General features: G+C 47.1%; 1 protein-coding gene across 1 annotated transcript in view; it reads left to right on the top strand.

Annotated features, from left to right (window-relative positions):
- Window positions 1-22,484, top strand: part of LOC148508681 (cyclic nucleotide-gated channel alpha-2-like) — a 260,462-nt gene that overhangs the window by 40,037 nt on the left and 197,941 nt on the right. The window contains exon 2 of the mRNA XM_088444227.1: window positions 9,865-9,971. The gene's annotated coding sequence lies outside the window, so the exon portion shown is untranslated. The remainder of the gene's footprint in view (window positions 1-9,864; window positions 9,972-22,484) is intronic.

Below are 22,484 nucleotides of genomic sequence, written 5' to 3'. Positions count from 1 at the left end.
AAGCAGAATATATGAAGAACGAAAAGTTGAGCCAACTCAGAAGCTGTGGGTAGTTTTTTCAGGGGAATGTAGTGTACCATTTTTGAGAAGCGGTCAATTACTACCCAGATGGTGGAAAAGCCATTGGAGATGTGTAAATCAGTGACAAAGGGCCTGATTCAGACCCGGTCACAAGCGCTGAGCGCTTGCAACTGGGTCGATGGTGGCCCACAGCGCATGCGCACAATGGAACCGGCTCCATCGTGCGCATCGTGGGCAGTCCGTCGCTCCAGGTCTTGCAACAAAGGGGGCGAGCTGTCGATGTTGAGTGACAGCTCGCCCCCTTTGGTGGGCGGGCCGGGGGGTGGCTGCCCAAATGGAGGCGTTCCCATGAGAACACCTGACATTTGGGAGCGGCCCCACTGACATCACTCGTGATGTCAGTGGAGAGATTCCGGCTCTGTTAGAGCCAAAATCTCTCTGGGGCTTGCGGCCATGAGACCCTACCACAAGGGTCTCGTCGCAAGTCCGATGGCCATCATCATGGCCGCTCGCTGTAGCTGTGGATGGTCACCCAAAGCTATGCGAGCGGCCAGGAGGCCGTTCTAAAAAAAAAAAAACCTGACCCTGATTCAGAGCGAGCGCTCTGTCAGAGCGACCGGGTCTGAATCAGGCCCAAAGTCCATTGACAAATGAGACCAGGGTCAAGTCGGAGTAGAGAGAGGCATCAGAGCTCCTGCTGGATGTTGTGGTGTTTTATGCTGGGCGCATAGGGTACAGGAGGAAATGAATTCAGAAACTTCGGACTTCACGGCGGGCCACCAGTAGAAACGTTGAAGAAATTCCAGAGTCTTGCAAATACCGGTATGCCCAGCAAAACGAGATGCATGTGCCCAAGTGAGCAGCCATTTACAAAGGGTTGGAGCAATGAAGGTTCTCCCAGGAGGTGGCTGGATCTGGATGGTGGCAAATACCTTGGATTCCAGAACGGTGGTCTCTTTTAAAGCTTCGGAGAGGATTCCAGAGGAAAAGGAACGGGAGAGAGCATCTGCCTTCTGATTTAGGGAACATGGACAAAAGGTTAGGACGAAATTAAATCTGGAGAAGAATATTACCCATCTGGCTAAATGAGAACTGAGGCACTGAATGTTTTTTAAGAACACTAAGTTCCGATGGTCGGTGTAGACAGTAATGGGAAATTGGGCTCCTTCGAGGAGGTATCGCCACTCAGTAAAGGCTGCTTTAACTGCCAATAATTCTTGCTCCCCGATCGGGTAATACCTCTCTGCAGGTGAGAATTTTTTAGAGAAGTATCCACAAGGATGAATTCTGTTATCCTCGAACTTTTGTGATAAGACCGCTCCCACAGCTTCAGGCGATGCGTCTACTTCCACAAAAAAAGGACGATTGATGTCGGGCTGCCTCAGGATGGGTGCAGAAATGAATGCCTGTTTCAGCATCTGGAAGGCTGTTCCAGCTACAGGGGGTCACTGTGAGGGGTTAGCACCTTTTCGAGTCAATGCCGAAATTGGTGCTACTAGGGTTGAAAAGCCTTTTATAAACCTCCTGTAATAATTTGCGAATCCTAAGAATCTCTGTACAGCTTTTAATGAGTTAGGGAGGGACCAATCCAGAATGGCTTGCACTTTCTTGGAATCCATCTCCAATCCAGATCCAGAGATGATATACCCTAGAAACGGAATGGAGGGTACTTGAAATACGCATTTTTCCAGCTTGCAATACAAATGATTCTCCCTCAGGCGAAGTTGAACCTCCTTCACATGTGAGCGATGTTGAGAGAGGGAAGAGGAAAAGATCAGGATATCGTCCAAGTATACAACCACTGAAACATACAGCAAATCTCTGAAAATTTAATTCACGAAGTTCTGGAAAACCGCAGGTACATTGCAGAGCCCAAATGGCATTACCAAATACTCAAAATGTCCATCTCTAGTATTGAAGGCGGTTTTCCATTCGTCGCCTGAACGAATCCTAATGAGGTTGTACGCCCCTCGTAGATCCAATTTTGTAAACACTGTAGCACCTTTGACACGGTCAAATAATTCAGGGATGAGGGGCAATGGATATCGATTCTTCACCATGATATCATTCAGGCCCCGATAATGGATACAGGGTCGGAGACCCCCATCCTTTTTTGACACAAAAAAGAAACCGGCGCCTGCGGGGGAAGAGGAAGGGTGGATAAAACCCTTTTGGAGATTTTCTTGTATATATTCAGACATTGCTTGGGTCTCAGGTAACGACAGTGGGTATATCCGACCATGAGGAGGAGTCTTGCCTGGACAATCCCAGTCTTGATGTGGAGGTAATGCGTCAGCCCTGAATATACAAAACACGTCAGAGAAAGGCTTATAATAGATGGGAATCTGTGAACTTTCAGAGATTTCAACCTTTTTAATGGGCTTAATACATGGCAGGCAAGAAACATAACTGAAATCCCCCCAGGACAGAACTTGCATGGAGCTCCAATCCATACGGGGTTGTGCTTACATAACCACGGATATCCCAGAATAAATCCATGGGAAGCCAAGGGAATAACTAAAAAGGAAATGAGTTTGGTATGAAGAGCCCCTACACGAACACGAACAGGCTGGGTTTGTAGGGATACTGTGCCGTGACAATTTGACTGCCATCTACCGCCGATAAGGTGATGGTCCGGGTGAGAGATCTGGCAGGAATTTTGAGTTCTTGAACCAGGTCTGTGGTAATGAAATTTTCTGCTGCTCCTGAATCGAGGAGAGAAAGAGTAATTTGAAATCCTTGTTTTAATTCCAATAGAATAGATAAAGTAGATTTATTTTTACTTGGAGACAACGACATAACTCCTATCCTGGTGTCTCCGGAGCCAGTTAGGAATGAAGGTTTCCCGGACGCCGGGAACAGGTGGCAACCAAATGACCCATCTCTCCACAGTACATACATAAGTTCTTGCGGCGGCGTCTTTGCCGTTCCTCCATAGTGAGTCGGGCTCGATTGATCTGCATAGGTTCGTCACCCGAGGCTTCAGGTAAGGGAGTAACCGGAGGAATAGTAGCTCGGAATCGGAACTGGTCTTCCCTGTTCTTTTCTGCCTGCCTCTCACGATAACGTAGGTCTATCTTATTGCAGAGAGAAATCATCTCATCTAGTTTTGTCGGAACGTCCCGAGTGGCGAGATCATCTTTCAATCGATCAGAGAGACCATTCCAAAACGCAAAGACCAGGGCCTCCTCATTCCACTTTAGCTCCGAGGCCAAGGTTTGAAATTGTATAATATATTGGCTGACCGGACGACTTCCTTGACGGAGACGCATCATTTCTGTGGAGGCAGATGTAGTTCTTCCCAGCTCATCGAAAATCCTCCGAAAGGACGCCAAACAGTCGGTATAATTGTCCAGCAGAGGGTCAGACCTCTCCCAGAGTGAAGACACCCAGTCTAAAGCGGGACTGGACAGAAGGGAGACAATGTAGGCGACCTTAGTTTTCGCGGTAGGGAAGTTCAATGGTTGGAGAGTAAAATGGATGTCATACTGATTAAGGAATCTGCGGCACATCTTCGTATTCCCTTCGAACTTGCTGGGCGTTGGTAGATGTAAATGCAATGGGGAAGCCGGAGCGGCAACAATCGGAGAGAGGCTTGCAGATTATCTGCTGCAGGCATGCTCACTGTCACGAGGGAGGCCTGCAAAACATCTTGTCTGAGTGACATATCTTGTAGAAATTGAGCTACCTGGGAGGCTTCTAAGCTTTCTAGCCAGCTTGTGATACCCTGTAGAAGGTCCGCACTAGAACCCTGTTAACTAGCCATATCCATTTGACCAGTGCAAACTGCCAGGACTTGATTGGAGCTTGGATCCGGAGTGGACACAGGAATAGTACGAGGGTCTGTTTGCTGGTATTGAAAAGATGCCTGCCTTAATGGGGTGTGATTCATTAATGGAGGAAGGTGCAGAAGGTTCAAACTGTGACAATTGAGGGAGATGAGGTACGTCGGACACTGGAGCCGGAGCTGGAGGCGTACAAGGACACAGAACCCTCAGGAATGGCAGGACCCTCTATCGGACAGGCAATTGGAGGATGCAATCCGGATGGGAGCCAGAGGTGGAACGAGCTGGAACGTGGGCTGAGAGATGACAGGCTGACCACGATAGACTGCAGCAATACAAGCAAGGGAGCACAGGAACTAGCACACAGCTAAGCTGTGTAAAACGTTGCACTGGCAACTAAAGAGCCTCTTGACAGCCCTTTAGTACCCTCAGGTAGTGCAGGATAGGTTGCTAGTCCTTCAGCCCAAGCTGCAAGCTGATTGGTCCAAATTAGACATGTGACCTGGATCCAAGATGGCGGCACCCAGTGGTCACCAGCGCTGCTCAGGAATACACTGCCCGCTGTTCTGCCAGCCACTCTGCCCAATCTCCAGGACCAGGATCATCTCCAGATGCCGGGATTCCTGCAGGGAGGGCCCTGCCAGAGCACCCTGACAGGTAAGGTCCGCGAACCCGCGGTCCTGGTCGTGACAGTGCGCTCCAGATCCACAAGATTTTATAAGTGGTGGGCACTTGTTAATGATACCATAGACCATGAGCGTTATGTCTACACTTGCCGAAAAGCTCTCCCAAAATTTCACAAGCAATAGGGTAGGTGATCTTAGTCTCCCCTGGGTCTCCAGATGTCCAGTAGATAGTCTTCCTTATAATAACCCATTGTCTCCTTCCTCCCCACCCCTTATTTTGTTTATTTTGATGCCTCCACACATTAAGATTTTATTTTATTTTTGCTATCTTTATCACATTTATGGTTTATGTCCACCAACCTTTTTTACAGTATATTTTATGTACTATTTGTTTCATATTTCTGGTCTGTGACTTGAGCTGCAAGAATCAACAACAACAACAAAAATGTAAACATTACAAATAAATACCTTTAATCACCCAAACCATGTGGGAAGCATCTTATGACTTTGTCAGATAAAAGTTACATTTTTTGTCCTTAATTTGAAAATATACGTTAGGCACAAAGTGAACACAGCTCATCAACCACATGACACCATAGCTAGTGTGAATTATAGTGGTGTAGCATCATGATTTGAGGCTGGTTTTCTTCAGCTGGAACTGGGGCTCTAGTCCGGATAAAGATGAGTAGCTCCAAATACAGAGAAATTTTGTTATGGAACCTGCTGGACACAGAAAGCTAAAGAAAAGATATATTAGCTTTCAACATGATAGTGATCCAAAGCTCTCCCAAAGTAGACTCTCCCTCAGTAACAATTATGGTCATTAGTTACTGAGGATATTATGGATATAATGAGGCTGTAATTTGGGGGTATTTGTCATAAAGAGTTCTGCTAAAAACCACAATAGTCAATGAAACCTTTCCATTGTGACAGCAGTCTAAAAAATGGTGTTAATCACCTCTACCATTACGTTCAGGGAACCAAAGTTCACACATTGCACGTCCATAGGACCCAAAAAGTAGTATTGTGCCGAATATGTCATGTCCAATGCAATCGACATATCAGTTGATCTTGTTATACGTTGTCTATGATCTTTGACCTGCGCGCTCCGTGCGACCTGTAAGGGTTTCACCCGTCCTCGATTTCAGCCTCTAGGCATGTTTGATGCAAACAACGAGAGGTGAAGTGAATAATTAAATAATACAGCAGTCGGTGATTGAGGTCCCCGCAAGACGCACTGCAAATAACTGTCACAGTTTCCAGACTACCAAGTAGGTCACATGTTCCAGGTCACCCAGCAGGTGCACATGGAGAGTTCAGTAACTGACAGTTTCCAGGACCACTCAGCTGGTCACATGTTCCAGGTCATCCAGGAGGTGCACATGGAGAGTTCAGTAACTGACAGTTTCCAGGACCACTCAGCTGGTCACATGTTCCAGGTCATCCAGAAGGTGCACATGGAGAGTTCAGTAACTGACAGTTTCCAGGATCACTCAGCTGGTCACATGTTCCAGGTCATCCAGAAGGTGCACAGGTAGAGTTCACGAACTGTCACATTTTCTAGAGCACAATGGTGATGCATTGTAAATGGCGGGTGGCTGTTTTGCCACATAACTCTGAAATGAAGCAACCAATTATAATGCCAATATTTTTCTGCAAATCTGCAGACCAAGGGCCTGATTCCGCAGCGTACGCAATTCCAACTACGTACGCAGATCAGCCGATTGTTCAGTACTGTGCATGCGTATGCACCATACTGCGCATGCACTGCAATCGCACTTCGATTACGCATGCACATAGGAATCCATCACAGAGTGAGTGACAGGCCGTGAACGTTTGGGAGTGGTGACAGGGACGTTGTTGGAGAAACGCAGGTGTGTCTGTCCGTTTGAACACCGTTGCATGGGCTGCATAAATTAGCCACTGCAATTGCATATGCAGATTGAGTACTAACTGCGTGCGATAAGGTTTGCAATTTCTGCGACTGATCAGACCTTCTGTAATTGTGCATGTCTGGCCATGTTACTGATGTATACACAGGACTGTGAGGTACTACGGATGTGAGAAAACATTGCACGTGATTACACAGCTGCAATCGCAATTGCGATCCATACTGAATCAGGCCCCAAGGCCTTTAATTTGACATATTATGTGCCCTGCTCAGACAACAGCATCATAGACATATGTCCCTCATGGATTCAGTATGATTTACCGCCGTCCGCATGGCCGGCAGTTCAAATCCCGACAGCAGTGAAAATCCCGTTCGTCGAAAGGTAAGTACTCACTAACCTATTCTACCCCCTAACCCTCCCTTAGGGGTGCCTAACCCTAATCCTCCATCTAACTTAGAGGGAGGATTAGGGTTAGGCACCCCTAAGGGTGTTATCTGTTAACATTTGATATATATTATTTACTTACATTTTTTATCAACCAGTACTGTCATTTTTTTGCAATACTGTACTGTATTGTATTATGTATATTGGCCCTCATTCAGAGCCGCTCGTTAGCGGCAGTACGCTCGTTCCGAGCGATGTTTGCACATCTGCGCATGCGTACGGTTTTTAGTACGCATGCGCGAACCAGTCAGTGCGGCCAAAAATCGTTGGTACGCAATATAGCGAGTGCCTGCTATTTTGAATGACAGAATGAGGCGTATGTGGGTGGTAACAGGGGAAGGTGCTTGAAAATGGGGAGTGGAGATCCGAACGCAGGCGTGCTTAAAGGTCAAAACGGGCGTTTTATGGGTGTGTATATTTAAAACAGCAGCGTCATTGTTCACGTCACTGGGTTATTTTATAGCCAGAACTGCTCGCAAATTTGTGGTAGCAAACACCAACCACAAGAATAGCGAGCAGTTCATACGCTGGTCGATGTACTCGATTAATCTAATAAATAGCGGACATGACGTAGGATGCGAGCGGCCAGGGGGCGTTTTTAACAAATAAACGAGCGTATGTTTTGCTCGCTCGTTCAGACTTAGAGGTGTGAACAGACTGCAATGTGCGTACGGATCATTTGAATAGCCACCCCTTGTTTTTAAACGAACGACCGCAAATAGCGAACGGCTCTGAATGAGGGCCATTGTTTTTCTGTTGTCTAACATTTGTTTGGAAGGCACAAAGCCCACTTTACAATGGTTTATTACGGTAGGTAACAACAGCATTAATAGAACTTGTCACAAACCGGGGCTTAGTCACTAAAATTCTGTCTGGCGGTGCTTTATTAATGTGGGTTGTATCTCTCCAGGCCTTCTGCAGTGTTCCCTCTCTCCTGGCCTTCTGCAGCGTTCCTGCTCTACTGGACTACATGGTCGCAGTCATGTTGAATACAGTCAGATGACTAATCCAATCAGTCAGAATCTGAATGCTGTGCTCATATGATCTCTGCATCCAATGACAGCCAGAAGCAGGGCCGTAACTAGGGTAGTGCGGCCGGTGCCATCGCACAGGGCACCACAGGTCAGGGGGCGCTGTTTGGGCCTGTCAAATATCTGTTTATTATCATTCTTACTTGTAGCTTCCTTTTATTTCATCCACAGCTTCTCCTGGCCTCCCCTATCTCTTCCCTGGCCCTTCCCCATGAGGCCATTCCCCTTTTTTGGGTGCATTATGTCCCTTTGAAAAATGAGGGGGGCACCAATGCTCTTTCTGGCACAGGGCACCAAAAAGTCTAATTACGGCTCTGGCCAGAAGTGCCCTATTTAAAGCTCCTCATTGTTCCGACGGTGTGCACCTGCCAACAGCACACTGTTGGAACAATGTGGAACATTACTGTGTGCTCAATTACCAGTGTGCACCTCCTGTCTCGGATTTACTGTCTGATCCTGCACTCCTGTCAGGTGGATCTCTGCAAGCTGCCTCTTCACTGCTGCCTGTGAGTTTGTCTCATTCACTCTGCAGCATATTGGTATTGCTAGTATCCAGTCTGCATACCTTCAGCTTGTGTTCATTTCAGCTCTTCTCCGGTCTCAATCCGGTTCAAGCTGCTGATCTCTGGTTCCAGTCCGGTTCAAGCTACTGTTCTCCTCTGGTCTCAGTCTGGTTCAAGCTCTGGATCCATTCGGTTCAGCTTGCATATCTTCAGACTGTGTCCTTCATTCTGTCCCAGTCCGGATCAGCCTGCAAACCTCCAGCCTTTGTCCTCCATTCTGGATTCAGTCTGGTTAATCCTGCTTCCTACATTCTGGTTCCAGTCTGAGCAATAGTATGAAGTATCCTGTTTATCCTATAGACTTTAATAGTGCTTTCAAGTGCCAAGTCTTCAGTCTGCTTCAAGCAAGTCTTCTAACAACTCATTTGCTCATTGCTGGTTCCAGTGGAATATTCTTGTATTACACCTCAGACTGTATTGATGCTCAGTGAGTTTTCACTATTTTTCTCAACATTGCAGTGCCAAGCCAGTCTCTGGGACTCTCTGCTCCATCAATGGTGGTTGTTGTTTTGAGGGTACTCTCTCTGATTGTTAGCGTTGAGTTTCCGCTGGAGTGGTAACTACACTGCTGGGAACTGGATCGATTTCCCACTTTGAGGGGTAGATTCCAGGCACCCAGCTCTGGTAATCAGTTGGTCCTATCTTTTAGTGGATTCCATGTGGGCTAATTGATTATCTGTATTACTCACTGTTCTCAAAGACTGGTTCCAGCCCCTTACTCCTGTGTTCAGGACTAGGGGTGGAGTTCCTCTTAATTGGTTCCAGGGGCAGTCTGGGAGCCATCCAGTGATCTCTGACCTCTTTGATGACACTAGGCTACATGCCATATGGGTCCTATCCATGTGTAGGCATCTAATCCGGTCACCTCTGTTCCTGTATACCTCATCAGCCCAGTCCACGGGTCCTGATTCTGATTACTAAAACTGTGACAGAACTTTTGTGAAAATTGTTAGGTCTATATTTATTTGATAAATTCGGTGATAATTAGCAATTTGATATAACTGTGATTTTGGCTCTGATTTTATGAAGATAGAAGTACTGGCCTCCCAAGATAATATTAAAGGTCTGTTTTACTTTTGCTTGAATATCTATTATGTTGAGTTGCACTTTAACTTACTAGCCCACAGTGCAGTGTGTTATCTATATTTTTTAAATCTCAATTGCACTGCATATAACATTATTACCTCCTATTTTCAATTGTTAATGTTTCAAACATATGTCACCAGCATGCTAAATCATTACTTAATCTTTAAATTAATTGATTGATGTATTCAAATCACTGTTTTCAGACATCTTCTACAAGTAATTGAATTATAGGATCAACAATTGTGTTACTTATACATGACAATTTTATTGATTTTCACCTTTATGTAAAGTTTGTTCTTATCACAAAGTAATAAAATAATGAGTCAAAGTTGTGATATAGATACATCTTTATAAAAAAAATGGCAACTGCTTTATGCGTTTAGTTCTCAACTCCAAATCTCAACTACATCCAACAGGTCATGACTTCAGGATTTCGGCCTGTGGGATAGTTAGTGACGAAGCAAAATAGATGAACTCACCATTGCTTGAGGACTGGAGTTGAAAATCCTTGATCTATATGGAGGTAAATTGAATCGGATTTGTAGAGTATATATATCTTGTATCCCAACGCAATAAATTAGAGCTATGTAACATTAATACAAAACACAGCTGTGATTTATTATGCAGCTGTAAAATTATATTATTAATTATTTATGTATATTTTCCTTTGAGGAGGGGGTGGTATGCAGAAGCTTCCTCAAGAAACTGCATCTGACAATCGGCAAAGGCTAACATTTGTTTTTGCCTATTTAACCCTGATGCAAAACCTTTTTGTGAAGACCCCTGTTGAGGACCGGACACTTACTTAGACTCGTTACTTCACATGTGTCATGCCATCTGTGAGTGGCCCATTTCCTAAGTCCATAACAATTTGATCAGCTATGACCAAGCCTATTTCAAGTTTTCAAGATCTGTCTGAGTGATTGTCTTCAAGGTTTCTTTTGAGGTCTGTCAACCAGCTTGGGTTCCATCCCATCATCCCGGTTTCAAGTGCTAATTTTATTACTGCACCTGTTGCGCCTGCATCTGTACAGCCAATCACTGTCCATTGCCTCCTTATTTTAATAGGAATTCTAAGACCTGCAGTTATTACCTCAACCAGTACACAATTTGAGCTGTAGCCTGGAAACATTAATCTTTCCAAGGGCCAAAATGGTTTATATAATTTCTCTTCTCCCTGGAGAATCTCTAGCCTATGCCTCACCCCACTGAGAAAGAACCAATACTATTATGCACAATGCTACTGCCTTCACTAAATCATTTAACATTTTCAATTAACATATATTTCTTCTTCTGCACTACACCTGCATCAGACTATGACCATATTATACAATTTCACAACTGGATCTCTTAGGTCAAATGGAATAATGAAACACTAGATTACTTCTTGCAGGGGGTTGGGTATGAAATCCCAGCAGCTGTGAAATGCCGACGCCGGAAGCGCCACATATCAGAATCTCGACGGGACAGGTAAGTATACTAACCCAACCCTTCTCCTCCCCCTAACCCTAACCCTCCCTTGGTGGTGCCTAACCCTAAAACTCCTGGGGTGATGCCTAACCCTAAGTCCCCTCGGGGGTGCCTAAAACTAACCCCCCTTGCCGCACCCTAAACCTCCTGGGGTTATGCCTAACCTTAACCTCCCCCCGATGGTGTCTAACGTCAAGTTACCCCGGGGGCACCTAAACCTAACCCCCCCCCCCCCCCACAGCTAACAACTACCCCTCACCGCTTACTTTTGTTCGGGAAGCCATCTGTCGGGTTTCCGTCGTCAATCTAAAGCTAGGCGACGGTGTTTAGATTCCTATCTTTAGTAGTAAGTCGGGATTTCAACACTGGAATTCCGTCACATGGCTTCCCATGAGTTGGTATTGTAACTACATAACCTTGCTGGAATTTTCTGCCAGAATAATAATGAACTGGCAAGCTACAATGTTACAGTATCTCTTAACAAGTTCATTACTTTTTGCAACAAACTGATGCCTGCTTTAAATGGTATTCTCAGGAAAGAGAATAAATCATTAAAATGCTGCTTTATCATTTGACACCAACTCCAATCCAGAGCCCATACAGGTGGACATTATTCATCGTTCTGAAGAAAAAATCTGCAGATGGTCTTTGGGTCTATGTCACTGCATGAACTATGGGTCATTTTTGTTTATTGGCCCTGACTGACTTAGATGGAAATCATACAGTACTTCAATAGGCATGTGTATTAAATAAAAAAAATAACTTCACCCCTGGGTCCCACCCTGTTCTTTGAGTGGAGAGGGGGTGTTAAAACTCACAAATAAACTCTCACCAGTTTCAGGTTTTTTTCCTGACCCCAGTTTCTCCACCTAAGTCAGTTTCACTTGACAGGTTGTGCAACCTGGCAGGGTCCATCAGGAGTGTTCTTGGGAAACATCTATCTGACTCCCTAGGAACCAATTGCAGGAACACACACCAGTCTCTGCGTTGTCCATCACCAGCACCTGGTCCTGGCTCAGAGACGTAACACAAAGACATTGCAATGTTGCCTGTCACTAACCCATGGAGTGAGAGTAGGACTAGAGGAGCTGCTGCCTATATGTTTGCAGAAAAACAGGAATACAAGAATAAGATAAGTTAACCATTGGAGAGTACTATAGAATACAAAACATACAGGAGGAGGGGTACATGAATGGGCATACAGATGGGGGTGCCCATAATTTTGCATACTGATATGAGGGGGGACAGAGACAACTACCCCTCACCGGTAGTTATCAGTTATTTATATAGCGCACACATATTCCGCAGCGCTCTACATAGAATATTTGCCCATTTACATCAGTCCCTGTCCCAGTGGAGCTTACAATCTGTATTCCCTCCCACATGCTACACACACACACACACACACACACTACCAGAATATTTTTGGAGTGCTGGAGGGAACCGAAATACCCGGAGGAAACCCATGCAAGCACAGGAAGAATATACAAACTCCACACAGTTAGGGCCATAGTTGGAATCAAATGCTAACCATTACACTATCTAGGCATACAGATAGCAGGGAGAGAGTACAAGTGTGGGCATTACTGATAAGGGGTAAAGAAAGAGCATATGAATGGGTGCATAGAAGGTCGGGTAGAGATAGCACATGAATGGGCGTACTGATGAGAATGGGTAGAGACAGCACATTATAGTATTAGCAGAGTAATATGAGGAGTGTGCTAGTGTAGAAATATTATGCAAAGTGGACTGTTCTAGGGACAGTAGTTCTCTAGATGAGTTGGTGCACCATGACAATGTCATTTTGACCAGAGTGTAAGGGTTGTTAATTACGTGTATAGCGCAGTAATTGGTGGTGATTGGTCCACATATGGTATGCTTGACCCGTTTTTAGATTTATTACATCAAGTAGAACAACAAGTAGCATATGACATAGGGAATATCACAGGTGTTTGTGGTAGTCTGGTGCTCAGGGTATTGCTGGACGTTATAGTGCACGAGGAGTGATTGCGGTACTGGCAGTGGCTGATATTAGCACTGTTGGTATATTGTATAACAGTGGTTGTATAGTATGGGGGCATACAGCGGGGCACTGCAGACTGGACAAAGACTCCTGGTCTGCCCTATCCTCATGGAGCTAGGAAGTAAAGACATGTGGAAATGCCGTGCATGTGCCGTAGCGCATGTCAGAGGTCAGACCTCTTTCTGAGTTGAGCTCCAGTTGGTCCTAGCAACTGTCGGCTCTACCCTACCTGCATAGTGCTGGAAGAGGCAGCACAGGAGCGTACTCCTTCCAACACAATGGACATACAATTGGGGGAGAGATGTGAAAGGTCATACAGATTAGGGGGGGAGAGCATATGAATGATTATACAGATGGGGAGACGGCACATAAATGGGCATACAAATCACACAAATGAGGGAGGAGAGAGAGCATATAACTGTGCATACTGATGAGAGGGAGGAGTACACATTAATCAGCATACAGAGAGAGGAGGATGAGACAACTATAAAGGCTTTCCAACATATACCTGTATACCCTAAAGCATCTTATAGAGCAGGTAAATTGGGGCTATAGTCAGAATAGATCATTGAGAATTATTACTACTTAACCCTATTTACCTTCTCTGTAATACTTTTATTGTAATAAGAATTTATTTTACATGTTTGCACCATTTTTCTTTTTGGGAAACCATCCCTTCTACAACAGCATATCTCTGGGTCCTAGATCCTTGTTGGAATATAGCAGTAAGCTGAGGAAAAGCTTCTGAGTAATACAGCTGGCGGAAGGGGAAATGAATAGCAAAGGTTCCAGAGGTAGGATCATTTCATTTAGGAAACGGAAATACAATTTTCTTTTGGTGTTTTCTTTTTGGTCAGGTTTTAGACAGGGTATTTGTGTGTCGGTGTGTGTCATTGGGTGAGTGAGAGTTTATCAGTGGGCGAGATATGGGGCCGGAGAGTGAGTGGTATTTCAATGTTTGAGTGATGGTATCTGTGAGTAGTGGCTAAGAGGTACTGTATGGAGCATTGATGGAAGGGACAGAGGGCCTGATTCAGAGCCGGACTCTATTTGAGGACGCTCGTTCAGAAAAAGGGGCTGGCTATTTAAATTGAGCGCTCGCTCTTTGCGGTCTGTTGACGCCTCTATGTCTGAGCGAGCGAATGAAACATGCGCTCGCTATTTTGTAGAGACGCCCCTTGGCCGCTCGCATCATACGTCATCTCCGCTATTTATTAGATTAATCGAGTACATCGAAAGGCGTATGAACTGCTCGCTATTCTTGTGGTAGCATTTTCCTACCACAATCATGCGAGCAGTTCAGGCTAAAAGACAACCAAGTGACGTGGTCGATGACGCTGCTTTGTTAATTATGCACACCCTTAAAAAGCCCGTTTTGACCGTTTGGCACGCCTGCGTTTGGATCTCCACTGGCCCGTTTTCAAGCACCTTCCCCTGTTACCACCCACAAACGCCTCATCCTGTCACTCAAATTAGCAGGCATTCGCTATTTTGCGAGCACACAATTTCCGACCACACTGACTGGTTCACGCATGCGTATTACAACCCATACGCATGCGCCGATGTGCGAATATCGCTCGGAGCGAACGAGCGGCCGCTTACAAGCGGCTCTGAATCAGGCCCAGAGATATTTCAGTGGGTGGATAGTGTACAGTTTATGGAGAGGAGTAAGTGTGGTGGGTGAGATGGTGTAGTATAGGCAGCAAACTTACACCTGAGTCTGCACTGACAGCATACTTACCAATATTCAGCTCCCTCCTTCCAGGATGGAGCTGAATTTCTGTATACAGTGGGGGGCATGACCAGGTGATGACAACATTTTGGGGACAGGGGCAGAGGCCTGACCGCATGATCGTGTCATTGTAGCCCCAATTCCTCTTCACAATGCCGAGCTTAATGGCAGTGCGAAGTAGGGGGCGGGGATGAAAATCACATCACTGGCCAGTCCCGCTGCAGGGGGGTCCAGGGCGATATGGTGTGGTTGCAGGGGGGTGACCGCGTCCGTGAGATTTGCCTACTTTTCCAGGGGGCCAAGAGTGCTGCCAGATATTTGGGAGACTCCCGGCCATCCCAGGAGAGCAGGCATGTATGACTGACAGTTTTTCTGTGTATCTGCTAATCGCACCTTCATGTATGAAGAAATTCATGGCATTACTGTTTTACAGATAGAAGCTGTATCATCACCCCCCTGTCTCTGTGGAATGGATCAGGCTGCTGCCTGGAGGTGAGCTGAACCACACAGGGAGCAGGAGGAGTGGGGTATGGATGGAAGTAGAAATAGTGGGACACAGATGCTTTCCTGTCACACTCACTCCACTGTACATTATGTGTGAGGCTGCAGTCAGCATTGTCCACAGAGAGAGGGACAGCAGATGGGACCTGGGAGCTGCGGAGATGAGGTGACCCCATAGCAGAGGAGATTCTTATTCAACTTACGTTGACTTCTTCACAGTGAGTTCCTTCAGCTTCCATCCTGTCCCCCTGCTTCCCACTGCTAGTCCATCCAGCCCCCTGCTTACCACTGCTAGTCCATCCTGCCCCCTGCTTCCCACTGCTAGTCCATCCTGCCCCCTGCTTCCCACTGCTACCCGATCCTGCCCCCTGCTTCCCACTGCTAGTCCATCCTGCCCCCTGCTTCCCACTGCTACCCGATCCTGCCCCCTGCTTCCCACTGCTAGTCCATCCTGCCCCCTGCTTCCCACTGCTACCCGATCCTGCCCCCTGCTTCCCACTGCTAGTCCATCCTGCCCCCTGCTTCCCACTGCTAGTCCATCCTGCCCCCTGCTTCCCACTGCTACCCGATCCTGCCCCCTGCTTCCCACTGCTAGTCCATCCTGCCCCCTGCTTCCCACTACTACTCGATCCTGTCCCATAGTGCCTTGCTTCCCATTACTGCTCTATTCTACTACTACTTCCATCTTCCCCCTGCTTTCCACTACTACTACAATCCTGCCCCTTGCTCTTTACTACTACTACTCCCATCCTGCCCCCTGCTTAACCCTATTACTAGCATCCTGCCCCCTGCTTCCCTCTGCTACTCTGATCCAATCCCCTGCTCTGCGCTACTACTACTCCCATCCTGACCTCTGACCCACACTGCTACTACTACCATCCTGCCATCAGCAGTGGCAGAGTGCATGGAGCTTGCAAAGATTTTCACTGTATTTAGTTCTTAACTATAATAAATGTGTCATCTTTTCTTTATTTTTTTATTTCGCTAGTACTCTCTGTCACTGCTAATTAGCCCAGCAAGAATACTTATGCTCACTCCAGTGGGGATGCAATAAGCTAGCCAGCCCTACCCCCTGACATCACAGTACAGTACCCTCCCAAACCACCACCCCCCCACCTCCAGAACTGCTCAACCCCCTGGCCCCCTAGACATACAGTAGCCCCCAGCCCAGGCACAAACACTTTTCATCCTACCACACTCCAGCCCCTGGACATACACTGCTGGCCCTAATCCTCAAGCCCCAGAGACATACTGTACACTGCCTGACCTACACCCCAGCCCTGGGAACATACACTACCTGCCCCCCCCCCCCCCCTTCTGGCCCCGGTGACTTAATTTTCCCACCCTAGCCCCCAGCCTCAGGGATATACACTATCCCCCCCTTGTTTGCTGGTCGTCTAATGTGTATCCTGCTTTACACTGTCCCTTACTGATGGTACCTCCACTAACCATACCAATCAACTCATGGAACTTAGGGCCTGATTCATTTTGGATTATTATTGCGATCGCTTATGCAGACGGCTGACTGTTGCATATTGCGCATTCGTATGCATTGCAGTGCTCGTGCACAAAGGCATCACTGCAGACCCATCGCAGAGTGATTGACAGGAAATTAGTGTTTGGGGTGTTGATAGGGTGTGGTTGGCGAAATGTAGGCATGACTGTCCGTGCATTTGAATGCCATTTCAGGGATATGCATAAATTAGCCACTGCGATGGCATAAGTAGCTTGAGCTCTCAATGCGTACAGGAAGGTTATCAATTTCTGAGTAAGGTCTGACCTTGTGAATTGTGCGTGAGGCTCCAATGTTACTTGATGGTAACAATGTTTTTGCAGACTTGCAAAGTATTACGGTTGTGGAAAATGGCATCTTTATGTTGGCCTGCAATGGCATTGCTATTGCAAACATTATCATATTTTTGCAGTGGGCCTGCGTGCGTAATTGCAGCTGCGATCCGTAGTGAATCAGGCCCTTACTCTTCTCTCCTCTAGTAAGTGCTAGGTATGGGGATTACACAAATGAATAAAGTTAACAAAAAAAATTATATATTAAAAAAAGAAAAAAAAGATACAAACATATGGAACATAAATATTTAATTTATTATAAATGTTAGAAGCAGAAATTGCATTTCTTTTTATAAATTTTCCCTGATTAATGCCTATAAATTAAAAATAAATTTTCATGAATTTTATATACAGTATCCCAAAATATTTTTTACATTTATCTGTGTTATTTGTTTATTTTATATAATGCTGACACAGTAATGCTAGGCATACACTATACAATTTGTCAGATATCTGTCCTATCTGGCTGGTTGGAATGAAAACCTGGGAATGTATGGGAGCAAATGACAATCGAACATTTGTACACAAACACTGGAAAACAGACAAAAATAGACGTTCAGCCAAATTGGTTAAATAAAACAAATTTAACCAATTTGAACAATCGTTTTTGTCTGTTTTCCAGTGTTTAAAACCATATAATCGATTGTCATTTGCTCCCAAACATTACCAGGTTTTAATTCCAACCAGCCAGATTGGACAGATAATTGTATAGTGTAGCTATACAAGTTTACAGCTATAGGGAAATAAAAGTTTGATGCATAAGTGCTACGTAACAAGGGATATGTTCAGTATCCTGGCACAGGGGATGCTGGCGCTTACTGGCACTGGAATCCCGACACCTGTCAGAAGCCCGGCGCCTGCATCCCGACCGCCCGCATCCCGATGGTAAGTGGCGGGGTTGGGGGGAGGATCAGGGTTAGGGTTAGGCACTAGGGGGAGGGGTAGGTTTAGGGTGTGGAGATGGGGAGGTTAGGTTTAAGCACTAGGGGGAGGTTAGGTTCAGGCACCAGGGAGGGAGGGTTAGGGAATGGAAAGAGAGAGGGTTAGGATTAGGGATGAGTGGGTCCGGATTTCTGAAACCCCCTCGAGCCCCCCCGATCTGAGCCAGGTTCGAGTTTTCCCGCCTGGCTCAGATCTGAAATCGAGGCAAATGTCATCATCCCGCTGTCGGATTCTCGTGGGTTTTGGATTCTATAAAAGGTCCCTGCGTCGGTGCCATTTTTCACTCCGCTGTGGACTGTGAAGAGGGAGGGTGGGAGTTTGCTGTGCTGGTGCTGCTGTTATCCATAGGGGCTGTGTCCACTCCAAAGTCCACAGGGGCTGGCTGGGCTGTGTTGTGCAGTGTCCCATAAAGGCTGTAGTCCTAAAGGGGTGCTGTAGTGTTGTCCAGGGGGTGATCTGTCCATCCCCCTAAGTGCAAAAATAATATATTTTTTTCTGTTTGTGTGCACATTAGCCACACATGCATCAACAAAGAAGCATGTGCCTGAGTCTTAAGTCAAGGGCCGGCTGGCTCATCTGTTGAAGGGTGGCTCGCCCAAAATGCCGGAAAAAAAAAAAATGTTTCTGTGTTTGTGACTTGTGTGTAGTGTCCCATAAGGCTGTAGTCCTAAAGGGGTGCTGTAGTGTTGTCCAGGGGGTGCTCTGTCCATCAGGGGTGCTCCCCCAAAGTGCAAAAAAAAAAATTCTTTTTTTTTTCTGTTTGTGTGCTGTAGCCGCACGTGCATCAACAAAGTAGCGCCAAGCGTGCACCTGTGTCATAGGTAAAGGGCCGGCTGGCTCATCTGTTGAAGGGTGGTGAACCCCCAAAGTTCCAGAAAAAAAATGTTTGTTTGTGACTTGTGTGCACTGTAACCGCTCGTGCATCAACAAAGTAGCAGTGCCAAGCGTGCGCCTGTGTCATAAGTAAAGGGCCGGCTGGCTCGTCTGCTGAAGGGGGGTGTAACCCCCAAAGTGCCTGGAAAAAAAAAAAAAAATTTTTCTGTGTTTGTGACTTGTGTGCTCTGTAGCTGCACGTGCATCAACAAAGTAGTGCCAAGCATGCGCTTCTGTCATAAGTAAAGGACCGCCTGGCTCTTCTGTTGAAGGGTGGTGTAACCCCCAAAGTGCTCCAAAAAGTAAAATAAAAATATTTTTCTGTGTTTGTGTGTGCCTTAGCCGCACGTATATCAATATCACATAAATGGAGGACAAAAATTTGTCAGATAAAAATAAAATAGGGAAAGATCAAGAACCACTTCCTCCTAGTGCTGAAGCTGCTGCCACTAGTCATGACATAGATGATGAAATGGCATCAACGTCGTCTGCCAAGGCCAATGCCCAATGCCACAGTAGAGGGCATATAAAATTCCAAATGGCAAAGTTCAGGAAAATGACCTTAAAAAATAAATTTAAATCGTCTGAGGAGAAACGTAAACTTGCCAATATGCCATTTATGAAACGGAGTGGCAAGGAACGGCTAAGGTCCTCCCTTATGTTCATGACTAGTGGTTCAGCTTCACATGACGATGGAAGCAGTCCTCCCGCTAGAAATATGAACCGAGTTAAGCTGGCAAAAGCACAGCAAAGAACTGCGTGTTCTAATTCTAAGAAGATATCACAAATCCCCATGGAGAGTCCAAGTGTGGAGACGGTTGCGATGCCTGACCTTCCCAACACTGGACGGGAAGAGGTGGCTCCTTCCACCATTTGCACGCCCTCTGCAAGTGCTGGAAGGAGCACCCACAGTCCACTTGCTGATATTCAAATTGAAGATGTCACTGTTGAAGTACAACAGGAAAAGGAAATTGGTGTAACTGGCGCTGAGGAGGAAGTTGACAAGGAGGATTCTGATGGTGATGTGGTTTGTTTAAATCAGGCACCGGGGGAGACAGTTGTCCATGGAATGAAAAATCCCATCTCGGTCATGCCTGGGCAGAAGACCAAACATCCCACCTCTTTGGTCTGGAAATATTTCTATCCAAATCCGGACAACTGTCTTGCCATATGCACCAAATGTAAAGGTGGAATAAGTAGGGGTAGGGAAGATCCTCCCTTATACGCAGAGCTGGCCCTAGCCAATTCGGTGCCCTAGGCAAAATTTTGGCTGATGCCCCCTAGCATCTATTATATATATATATATATATATATATATACATAATAAAAGGCCGGCACCCCACCTTCCACCTTCCAACATTCCCCCAGACCTAGTGAGTGTCTCAGCCCCATTCCCCCAGACCTAGTGAGTGTCTCAGCCCCATTCCCCCAGACCTAGTGTGTGTCCCAGCCCCATTCCCTTAGACCCCCGTGTGTCTCTCGGCACCATTCCCCCAGTGTGCCAGCCTCATTCTCTCCCCAGCCCCAGGGTGTGTCAGCATCATTCTCCCCTCCAGCATGTTTCCCAGCCCCAGTGTGTCAGCCTCTTTCCCCCCACCCCCAGCGTGTCAGCCTCTTTCTCCCCCCAAGCCCCAGAGTGTGTCTCAGCCTTGCCTTCCCCCTCCAGCCCCAGTGTGTCTCAGCCTTCTCCCCCCAGCCCCAGTGCATGTTTCAGCCTTCCCCCCAAGCCCCAGTGCATGTCTCAGCCTCCCCCCCAGCCCCAGTGCGTGTCTCAGCCTTCCCCCCAGCCCCAGTGCGTGTCTCTGCCTTCCCCCCCAGCCCTAGTGCGTGTCTCAGCCTTCCCCCCCTGCCCCAATGCGTGTCTCAGCCTCCACTCCCAGCCCCAGTGCGTGTCTCAGCCTCCTCTTCCAGCCCCAGTGCGTGTCTCAGCCTCCACTCCCAGCCCCAGTGCGTGTCTCAGCCCTCCCCTCCCAGCCCCAGTGCATGTCTCAGCCCTCTCCCCTCAGCCCCAGTGCGTGTCTCAGCCGACCCCGGCTCCAGTGCGTGTTTCATCCTTCCCCCCCCCAACCCCAGTGCATGTCTCAGCCTCCCCGCCCCAGAGTGTGTCTAAGCCTTGCATCCTCCCCATCCCATACCAGCGCAGCCACCGCCACTTACCTTAGCTGCTTCTTCTCTGTGGCACGTCTTGATCCTCTCCTTCCAGCAGCCCGGCCCCTTGTTATGACATGGCACGCATGATGTCACGCGCACCGTGTCATAACAAGGGCCCGGGCAGCGCAGGGTGGCTGTTATGTTGGTGGAGTCGGAGTGGCCGAAGCGGGCCCGCTCCGACTCCAACCATTTAAATAATGGAGACCGGGTCGGCGGGCAGCAGCACTTTCGGATGCAGGCGGCCATGGGCCCCTGCACAACAGCGGGCCCCGGTGTTAAAGGCACCGGCTGCACTGCCACTAGTTCCGCCCCTGTCCTGTAGCCAGAATGAGCTTCTGTGCAGAAGCTCATTCTGACCGGTCAAAGTCACCTGACCGGCTGACAGGTGCACTGCCAGGTCAGAGCAGAGGCATTCAAGTCGCCCCTAGGCATTAGCTTATTATACCTATGCCTAGGGCCGGCTCTGCTTATACGTCACCTGCAGCTTGTTCATAAAAAGCTACTGTCAAGTTCAGAAACTGTGACCGTAAGCAGTCCAGGGACACCTAAATCCCTTTGTCCTGTTGTATCCAAGCACCTGCAAACCACACCCTCAACTCCCTCCTCGTCAATTTCCTCCTCAGTCAGGATCGGAAGTAGTCCTGCAGGCCATGTCACTGGCATGACTGACTCTCCTATCCGGGATTCCTCGGGAGGATCCTGCATTGCTACGCCTACTGCTACTGCTACCGCTGCTGCTGTTGCTGCTGGGAGTTGTTCATCATCCCAGAGAGGAAGTAGGAACACCACTACTTCTTTTACTAAGTAATTGACCCTCCAACAGTCCTTAGCAAGGAGGATGAAGTACGACAGCAGTCACCCTGAAGCAAAGTGGATAACTGAGGCTTTGACAGCTATGTTGGTGTTAGACGTGCGTCCGGTATCCGACATTAGTGCAGTGGGATTTAGACAATTTATGGAGGTAGTGTGTCCCCGATACAAAATCCCATCTAGATTCCACTTCGCTAGGCAGGCGATACCGAGAATGTACAGAGACATCAGAAGAAGTGTCCTCAGTGTCCTAAAAAATGCGGTTGCACCCAATGTCCACTTAACCACGGACAGGTGGAAAAATGGAACAGGGCAGACTAAGGACTATATGACTGTGACAGCCCACTGGGTAGATGTATCGCCTTATGCAGCAACAACAGCAGCGTCACCAGTAGCAGCATCTCAGTAATGCCAGCTCGTTCCAAGGCAGGCTACTCTGTGTATAACCGGTTTCAGTAAGAGGCACACCGCCGACAACCTCTTAGAGAAACTGAGGGAAATCATCGCCCAATGGCTTACCCCACTTAGACTCTCCTGGGGATTTGTGATACCACCAATACCACCAATATTGTGCGGGCATTACATATGGGCAAATTCCAGCACGTCCCATGTTTTGCTCACACAATAAATTTGGTGGTGCAGAATTTTCTGAAAAACGACAGGGGCGTGCAGGAGACGCTTTGGGTGTC

The sequence above is a fragment of the Taudactylus pleione genome, unplaced genomic scaffold (genome assembly GCF_031769625.1).
Source record: "Taudactylus pleione unplaced genomic scaffold, aTauple2 ptg000352l, whole genome shotgun sequence".
In the NCBI taxonomy this organism is placed as follows: Eukaryota; Metazoa; Chordata; class Amphibia; order Anura; family Myobatrachidae; genus Taudactylus; species Taudactylus pleione.
This window is presented reverse-complemented; position numbering and strand designations above follow the sequence as displayed.